This window comes from Alnus glutinosa, chromosome 13, assembly GCF_958979055.1.
Source record: "Alnus glutinosa chromosome 13, dhAlnGlut1.1, whole genome shotgun sequence".
Taxonomy (NCBI): domain Eukaryota; kingdom Viridiplantae; phylum Streptophyta; class Magnoliopsida; order Fagales; family Betulaceae; genus Alnus; species Alnus glutinosa.
Window position 1 is genome coordinate 4,820,058 of NC_084898.1, and position 9,921 is coordinate 4,829,978.

At 33.9% G+C, this 9,921-nt stretch overlaps 1 long non-coding RNA gene across 1 annotated transcript; it reads right to left on the reverse strand.

The window, feature by feature from the left end:
• Window positions 1-7,945: 7,945 nt before the first annotated feature.
• On the reverse strand, window positions 7,946-9,124 carry LOC133854932 (uncharacterized). The gene is made up of 2 exons (XR_009896888.1): window positions 8,852-9,124; window positions 7,946-8,341 (listed from the first exon to the last, which is right to left on the reverse strand). It is a non-coding gene; the product is annotated as an uncharacterized LOC133854932 (long non-coding RNA).
• Window positions 9,125-9,921: the final 797 nt, after the last annotated feature.

The following is a 9,921-nucleotide window of genomic DNA, read 5'->3' on the forward strand; positions in this document are numbered from 1 at the left end:
GGCGACGACCTTCGTTTGCTTGGAGAAGTATTATGTCCTCAAAAGCTTTAATTCAAGAGGGTATGAAATGGAGAATTGGAAATGGTAATTTGGTTAAAATTTGGGGGGATAAATGGTTACCTACCCCAACGACGTATAAAGTTCAGTCACCTATAACGATTTTGCCTGAGGAAGCAGTGGTGAGAACATTAATAGATGACGAATCTAGAGGGTGGAACAAGGCTCTTGTCAATTCAGTTTTTTCCAAGGAGGAGGCTGATATAATTTTTTCCATTCCTCTTAGCAAATATGGAAATCCTGATATGCTGATATGGCGGGGGTCTTCAAATGGAGAATTTACCGTTCGGAGTGCCTACTATATTGAGAAAGATAGGCAAGAGGTAACACGGGGTGAATGTTCTAACAATGGAAATGATCAAAACTTGTGGAAGTTGATATGGGGAATGAAGGTCCCAAATCCGGTTAAGGTTTTCATTTGGCGTGCATGTCAAAATATCCTTCCAACGAAGGATAATTTACAAAAGAAAGGTATTTCTCTTGACCCTTTATGTTTGTTTTGCAAGAAAGAATTGGAAACGGCGAAGCATATTTTATGGGATTGTCCTTCGCCGGTTGATGTTTGGGGGGCAGGGGGAAGACTGATTCAAAAGAGCTATGTTGCTGGCTTTTCTTTTGCAGAAGTTATGGAGTATCTTTTTGATAGGTGCAGTGGGGATGAGGTTGAAGTTCATGCAGAGATTGCTAGACGTATTTGGTTTAGGAGGAATTCGGTGGTTCATGATGGGGAGTTTATCCACCCAAATGAAATAATAAAGATTTCTGCAACTTTCATTAACGAATATCGGGACTCTCTGAAAAGAAAGGGACATTTTGAATCGGTACTGAAGACTCGGGCAAAAACATCTATAGTGAGATGGGTCCCTCCTCCTTCCAGTTTTTATAAAATTAACTGTGATGTGGCTTTAGACAACAAAAATGGCAGGATGGGTATTGGTTTGTTAATAAGAGATTCCAAGGGTAAGGTTCATGCAGCTGCTAGTCAGGTGGTGGATTTTATTTTTGATCCGGTTGTTGGGGAGTCCATAGCGGCTTTGAAAGCTGTTGAATTTTGTAAGAACAGAGGGCTGGACAGAATCATGGTAGAAGGCGATTCCCTTCAAGTGGTACAATCTATCAATAAACCAGGATTAAATTGGGGAAAGTATGGACACATTGTGGCTGATATTCACGAAGTCCTCCGGTTTTTTCGGGATTGGAAGGTTTGTCATACGCCAAGAGATGCGAACTCAGCGGCACATACGCTTGCAAAAGAGGGAATTCAGTTTGTCGCAGATCGAGTTTGGCTTGATTGTTATCCGAATAGTATTAGAGAGATTGTAATTTCAGAGTTACCTACTCTGATCCATTAAGAGTTTTATGCTCTTGTTGTTTACCCGTTTAATGAATGAAATCAGTATGAATGTTTATAAAAAAAAAAAAAAAAGCAAAAAACAAAATAGTACACTCACATCATTGGAATAACTTGTATTCAATATGTACAAACTGGTTAACTTGTATTAAAATGCTACATAAAATTTATCAAGTCTATAAACATGAAATTTGAAAACTTATAATAGAGAAATTGAAATATGTCAAGCATGAGCGTCCTCATTGTCGGAGGACTCAGGCGGTGGTACATTTGTCTCGTCCTGACACTCCAAATCAATCATTAACTTTAGGCGTTTGATGCAAGTGTTGGTAGAGACCTAGTGATGTTGCCCTCTTAGGATAAGAAGCGAACGCATGAGCGAATCCCCTATTTGATATCCCCTCTCGATGTACTTGAACACGTCATCCCCTCCCACGACTGATGCTAGGAGTCCTCACCATGAAAGGACGCAAACGGAGGACTTCATATCTCTCGTTCATCTTTCTTATGATGTTTGTCTGTCATGCTGCAGCCCAAAATATAGATTAAAGGAATCCAAAAGAAAATATTGTTAACAATTAACATATTTCAACTAAAGGAAATTGCACACTCACTGTAATCAAATAATGAATAATTAACAATTTATAAATCACCAAACATGAAGCGAAATATTATAAATATTATTTTTTTATTATTGAAATCACATGTATTGAATATTTACATGTACTAAATTTAATTCAAGAGAACAATTACATAATATTGTAATGTACAAAATAGTGTAAAACAAAAATAACTGGATAAAGATTAAAAAAATAAATAATTATCCATTTTATAAACTAATTTTTTTATTTTATATTTTAAAAATAGCCATCGTCAAGCACACCCAATCCTCCTTTTATATATATATATAGAGAGAGAGAGAGAGAGTAAGACTTTCATAATATTGGTTGTATATGCAATCTTTTAAATTTACAGATTTAATGTGCCAAATGTGAGTCATTTTCAATCTATCTAACAACACTTAATCCATATAAATTTAAACATGTAATAGTAGTTTAAATTGAAAAGAAATATAAAGAAAAAATGGCAAGAAGAAGACCTAGCTAGACACTGATTATTAAAACATTGATGGACAATGAACAGGAATCTATGATATTATTGTTGGTGTTATACCTATTATATTCTGGCCAATATGATTAAAACCCATATATATATATATATATATATATATATATATATATAAACATTCGAAAAAGAAAAATACATTATAAAAAAACCAAATTTGCAGAAGAAGATACATACTTTATTTTGTCTCCCTCTCAAACTCACAAAATTCAAAAAGTCCTTCAACCTATATTGTATACATAAAACTCAAGTTAAACATATACTATTATTTATTACTCAAGAAAATAATCAAAGAATGCAATGGTGAAGAGTATAAGTATATAACAATTCAATTTATGAATTCAATATTAATGTAGCAAGATATATATATATATCGAGAACATACATGTGTGTATTGCAATTTATTTGCAAAAGTAAGTCAAAGTAATGTTACAAAACAAATTGAGGGAACTTCTTTTATTTTGAAGAAGGAGAATAGGATCAACTTCATGTGTCTTGCAAACTATTTTGAAAGAAGAATTAGATAGATCGCTTGTATTCAATACTTTTAAACATTAATTAAGAAGTCATTGTACATAATACGGTGATTTGACCAAAAATAAAGATCAGGAGAAGAGAAAAATAGCACTTAAGCGTAAATTTGAAAATGCATGCTACAAATCAAAATAACTGAACTTAAGAATATAGTAACATTTTTTGTTATTTATTTCCATAAATATATATTTTTCCAGCATATTAAAGATGCCGTTTATTGTAATCCCAAAGAACAAAAGATAAAAAAAAGTTAATATCACTTTAGATGAAGATTTAATACAAATATCAAATAATGCAATATAGTACCACGCTATTTTACCCATTCCCCCAAATAGACGTTCCAGTAGAATAGGTACTCATCTTAAAAAAAGAAAGAAAAATAATAGGTACTCACTTCTTTTGAAGGCCTTATCTTTTCTTCTAACCTTCTACCTACGACAATGTTTGAAGAATATTTTGATGACATATGATTGTAGTTCAACACTTTACAATCTAGAGAGAGAGAGAGACAATACCTTTTGGTGACAAAGTCTGTCGTTATTGGCTTGTAGCATAAAGGGACAAAAGTAATTTTGTATAGAGAGAAATTTTGTAAATGTAAAGCGTTGTGTTTATATGGACTCTGTTATATATGACAATTATTTTAAAACCGATTTCGAATTCAATAAATTTAAAACTTAAACAGTTATTTAGTGGCCACGTGTCATAATATGAGATATGACAGTTATTTATAAACCGAATTCAGAAAATTTAAAACTTAACAGTTATTTAGTGGCCACTTGTGACAATATTATGCAATCTTCTTATATACATACATTATTATTATTATGAAACACTACGTTTTAGTTTTAGTTAGTTTGTAGGAAAAAATAACTAATGCATAAATGAGTTGGTTTCCCATGTTTAACACAAAAATAGGGAGAAAAAATAGGGATTCCGTTTTTATTTAACATGCAAATAGGAATTGAGTTTACTATCACATTTTAACACAAACCTAAACTCACCGTTTAACTTAAAATGAATACTTGGCTGCATTTGAAGACGCCATTTGTCACAATGTTATGCATTCCTCTGAATGATTGCCCTATTATATATATATATATATATATATGATTTGCTTGTTGACGTGACACTTGAGTCTCACTATGTGAGTAGAATTTTTTTTTTTATTATTATTTTTTTAAAGCATGAATAGAATTGTGTAATTATTGTGTATGGTTATTGTGCAAGAATCACCTCTCAAAATGGACGGTAATAAGTTGCTGTAGTAGTTGTACTTTTATTGTGGGATTGATGTTTATTGTATGTGTGCTATTTGCAGTTTCATTTAATATACCAATTTGCTTTTGTTGCGGAATTGTTATTATAATTGCTTGGGAGCATACATCATACAGTGGATGGGAAATGGACTAAAAGTTCCTTTGATTATGCCAATTTTTTATTTTGAGTGCATATTCAACGTTATTGTTTCGGTGTTCATACTGACATTAGAGCGAGTTCTAAGTAGGGCGAGTACAATGTATTAATATATAAGGAAAAATATACATACTTCCTTCAAACTAATTGTCAATATATTCTTCAAACTATCAATTGTGTCAATGTCTCCCTTTAAACTTTCAAAAAATGTCAATGTCTCCCCTAAAGGCAACAAAAATAAAATAATAACCCTAAAAAAGTTTCAATAAGACAAATATATCCTTATAAATTCGAAAAAAAAAAAAAAAAAAAGAGAAAAATGAAAATTCAAGGGGTGGCACAAACTGAAATTATATAAAACAAAATCTTAAAAATAATTTTTCGGTTTTTTTTTTATAATTTTAATTTTTTTTAAAAAAAAAAATTAAGAATTTTTATAATTTTATAAAGGGTATTTTTGTCATTGTGAGATACATTGACTTGTTTGATAGTTTAATGAGGTACATTAACACAATTAGTAGTTTGGGGGTACATTGACAATTGGGTGGTAATTTAAAAGAAATATGTATACTTTTTCCTAATATATATTTATTCAACTTTCTCAAGCACCTAATTTGATTGGCAGCAAAAAGCTGTGTCGATCTCCAATTAATTTCACTTTTTTGTGATTCTATACTTTGAATCAACAAAATCCACAGTTGCTTTAACGAGATTAATGGAAGGCCGTTTGATTTCAAGCCCTTTCTTTCTCACATTCGAACCTTTGTACTTGATCTTTATTTATATCTTTTCACATTAAGTAATTACAATAACTGAGCTTATAAAACCACATTTCCTTATTTGCTTATATCGAAACTTTTTTTTTTAAACGCACTACTAAATGAGACACTGTCCGCAAATGTATTTAAAAATGTATATTTAATATGCAAAATGAGGTAGCCAATAAGACTCTAACAAAGGAATAGGAGTTAGGGAAATGCTGGGGTACGACCAGCATTCCACCAAGCTTACGTGGCTTTAAGTTTTTTATTTTATTTTAATTTTTTCTTTTGAGTTTTAATCTAAGATGAGTTGGGAGGGCAAATTTGTTTCATTTTCCCTCCCAAATCCTCTCTCTCTCTCTCTCTCTTTCCCAGCCGGCCGTCCACCTTCTTCACCAGCGCCGTCTCCACCGGCCCGCATCTCTCTCTCTCGTTCGTTCTTCACCGGCGGTAAGATTTGGTTGTAGCTCTCTCTTTCTTTCTCTCCGGCCATCCTTCATTGGTGAGTGAAGCGGAACTAGATCCGACGGAACCAAGGTTTTTTCTGAAGTTTTTTTTTTTTTTTTCTTCTTCTTCTTTTTTTTACGTAAGGCACTATGTTCTGGGTTTGATTTGGTTTTTCTACAGTCAATGATCTGGTTTCTTTTTTTCTTTGTTCTGGGCTCTGGTTGAAATATGGGTGTTTAGGGGAAAATTTTGATAGAAATATGGGTTCTGGTCAAAAAATTGGTTTTTCTACATTCAATGATCTGGGTTCTTTGTTTTGTGGTTTTCTTGGTGACAGAAAGCTTGCACATTGTTGAGGCTGACTTGGTTTCTCCATTTGGTCGCTCTGCATCATTGCATGTACCATGTACCATACTTTCTTCTAGCTTCATTCTTTGTATTTTTAGGTTATTCTTTCATTCTAAGGGGTGGAAATTATATTAAAATGAGTGATTTTTTTTAACATGTAGTTCTCAAACAAGGATATTAGCTGGATTTTTTGATGCAATACGCTAATATTTGTTCCTTGTACTGCCTATTTTTGGAGCATTGCATACAATGTCTTGTGGGAAAGTGTAATTCAGGTGACTCAGACAATAATCTTTGTCTATGGAAAGAAAAAGGAAGAGGGAAAAATCTCATGCTGTTAGGCAAAACATATTTTTGCAGGGGTATACTCCCTTTGCTTTTGTAATATTTTCTCTTTAGGACAGACAGATTTTTCTTACTTCTTTTTGGGTAAGTAGACCCATTAATTGCCCAAAAAAAAAAAGAATCAGTTGTTTGAGTATTTGAGGTGAGAACCGAAAATTCTCTGTGTTTTGTGAATTTTTTACCAATTGTTGGTTGATGATTGAGTTTTTTTATTCCTTGTCTTTCCTGTTGTTTGCGTTTGGTTTTGATTGAATTATGATCTGGGCTTGTGTTAGAATTTGTTTTCAAGTTCAATTTATCAGCTGGGTGTGTGGCAGATTTCGGCTATTGAAGAAGTGATTTTGTTTTGGTTGTCTATTGTCTATTGAGCTTCATGTGCTTGCATTGTTTTTAATAAAAAAAGCTTGCAATTTTTGTTAATGTGATGGCCATTTTAATTTGCGTTTAGTAATACGTAGATGCTGGAACTGTCAGACAAAATTATTTTAAAATTTTGTTGATGCTCTTGAAGCTTGTGATCACCCCCTTCTCTTGACAGCCTAAATATCACATGCATTTTCAGTGTCATGTATATGGCTGCTGGTTTCTTGAGGAGCTCTCTGTATTTGCAAATGAGTATAACTTGTTTGCCATAGCTTTGGTACTCTCAGCAGAGATTCTTGGAAATATTCTACCTCAGTTGTTGCACCTTTTGTTGGGTTTGAAATTGGGTGTACTGAATGGTAACATTATCATTAGACATTTATTCTTGACTTTGTTTGCTGAATGAGAATGAAAGTCAAGATATATATATATATATATTTTACAGGATTAACATCAGTTCAGTTTTCCTGAACCATCTCTTGGTGCATTTTCCTTATTCTTTTCAAATTCAATTTTTCATTTTATTCCCTAGGCATCTGTGAAATATTTGTAAATTTTGCTCGATTCAACTTTTCTTCTTAAAGTGTTGTAGTATCGCATGTCACCACCATGTCTTTCCATTGCAGATCACATCCACTCTTACGTTTGTTCCAGCCTGTGCATCTGCTAGCATCACAATCCTTATTGACAATGACCTTGGTGTCTATGTGCAAAACCATCATATGGAATTTCAAACTGCTACGAGCATGACTTAGTTGGTTCTCTGCCTTACCACATTTTCTACTGAGCTAAAAGAAAGAGAAAGAATATAGAGGCATTTGGCCTATAAAGATGAACCAGAAGATCAAAAGAACGTCTACATGAGTTCTAGACAATTGAACTTATTAGAGACAAATTCCCAAATCATTTGCCATGTAAACTTCATATTTTGTAATTTGTTGGAAACTCACATCCTACAACTTTATTATTTGTATGAAAAGTTGCAGACATACAGAACTTCAAATTTCATGTTCAGATGGTTGGCGTTCTTTGGAATTTCTTGAGGAAATGGTTTTGTGTTGTATACAGTTGCAATTGTGCATGCACACTACTCTTTCATGTAAGATTGTGCTTGCTTTGAGTTCAAATTTAACATACTATTCTGTAAAATTCAATATGCCAGATTGACCAACCAAAACAAACCACTTTGCCCAGTAACTAATAAAATTACATTTTGATCACATTACTAACAAAATTACATTTTGATCACATCAATAAAGACCACCTAAATTCTACACATGTACATTACAACATATCAACAAGTCCAGTACATCATTTGCAGGCCAATCGCATGAAATTGATGACATACATCAGATGACAGATACTAAGAGCTTATCACTATTAAATGTAGGCAAGCACCGCACATATTGTCGAGATGTTATACACTTGATCGAATATGAGCCGCACATGCATATGCATTGCAATCATCGGTATGTTGGGATTATGGCATTAGCTACGTCTGTCATCCAACCAAGTTTTCGAACTGGGTCGAACTGGGAGTATGGGATTATGGCATTGCCTCTGCTTCCTCAAACCTCTCCTCTGCAAGTCGAAGCTAGGGAGGCACATATCAAAACAAGGTACAAAAAGAAATATTTGATACATTATCAGAATTAGACCATTGGACCACTATAATTTTTTATTTTCTAAGTAATAAAAGTTTTATTAAAAAGCGTACGACGCCCTAAGTATACACAGAAGCAACCAAAAGCTAGCCAAAAGAATTATTGAACCACTATAATTTTCTTCCTAGAATAACATCTTCTCTGTTGAATGAATGTGCTGCAACAGCAATATCCGCATGACAAGCACTCAATTTGACCATATTGATTGTTTGGAGATTACTATTGCAGCACTCCCAACCATTAACTCAGTGCTTCAAAAGCTGAAGAAAACCGGCTTGATGTGCACAACTAAAATATGATTCTTCTTAAAATAGAGCATTGTTACTACAAGCCAATGTCAAACATTAAGCTTATTAGCAACTTCAGGCATTCCAATCCAAATCAATTACTAACCACAGACCTTAAAGCACAAATGATATCATCTTGAATTGCAGAAATACCTCATCTTGTAGAGCAGAAGAACATTGACTACCAGTTTCTTTTAGGTTCATACTCCCCAGATCCATTGACAGCCTGCTTATCGTCCAAAACTACAGAGGATTAATTTAAGAGGAATTGAGAAAACAAATTGATGAATATGTGCATTTTGAAACATCTTTTTTTCTTTTTTTTTTTTGAAAGTTTTGAAACATCTTCATGTCAGTAAGCAGGAAAGAATTGGATTAAGTACCTTATGAAATAATTATTGAACATCCATATTTACTAACAGAATAACAGCCATACTGTTAAAAGTCACAGGCATAAATCAATGAAGGCACGCACTGCTCAATTCTGTTGTAAAATTGTCACAGACTTTTTTTTCTTTTTCTTTTTTGGATGAATGAAATTTATTACACCAAAACACAAATGAATAGAACATGTATCTCAGGAATATGAATAATTCAAACCGAACTTGCAAAGATCAAAGCAGTGAAAGAGCAAAGATCAAATAACACCAATCCAAGGAAAAAATCTGTTGTTTCTAAAAAATCTGTTGGTGGCCGGCGCTCGGTCGCCGGAGGAGGGGGACAGTGGAGATTTGGGAAATGGGTCCGATCAAGAGAGGTGGTTTGCGGTGGTCTGAGTGGGACGATGTCGGTCGGTGGACGGCGCTCGGTCGGTCAGCTGTTTAGTGGGCAGCGCTCGGACGGTGGTGGAGGGGGGCGGTGGTCAGTGGGGGAAAGGGGGAAATTTGGAAAACTGAAATTTGAGAGAGGAGCGTCTCCGGCGAGGGAGAGATTTCCAAGCGAAAATGGAGACCTTTTCCGGGGAAAAGGAAGAGAGAGTCCGGCGAGAGGGGAAAATGGAGACTTTTTCGGTGAAAATGGCGACTTTTTCGGCAAGATAGAGAGAGGAGGGGACCGGTTGCAGAAGATTCTCGAAAGTCGAATCCCTTAGCTTGAAAATGGAGACCTTTGTGAAAGGGATATGTTAGACTTAACAGTCAACGTGTAGTGGCTTGAGTTTTTTTTTTTATTTTTTTGACTATTTTTTTAACATAAAAAAAAAAAAAAAAAAAAAAAAAAAAAAA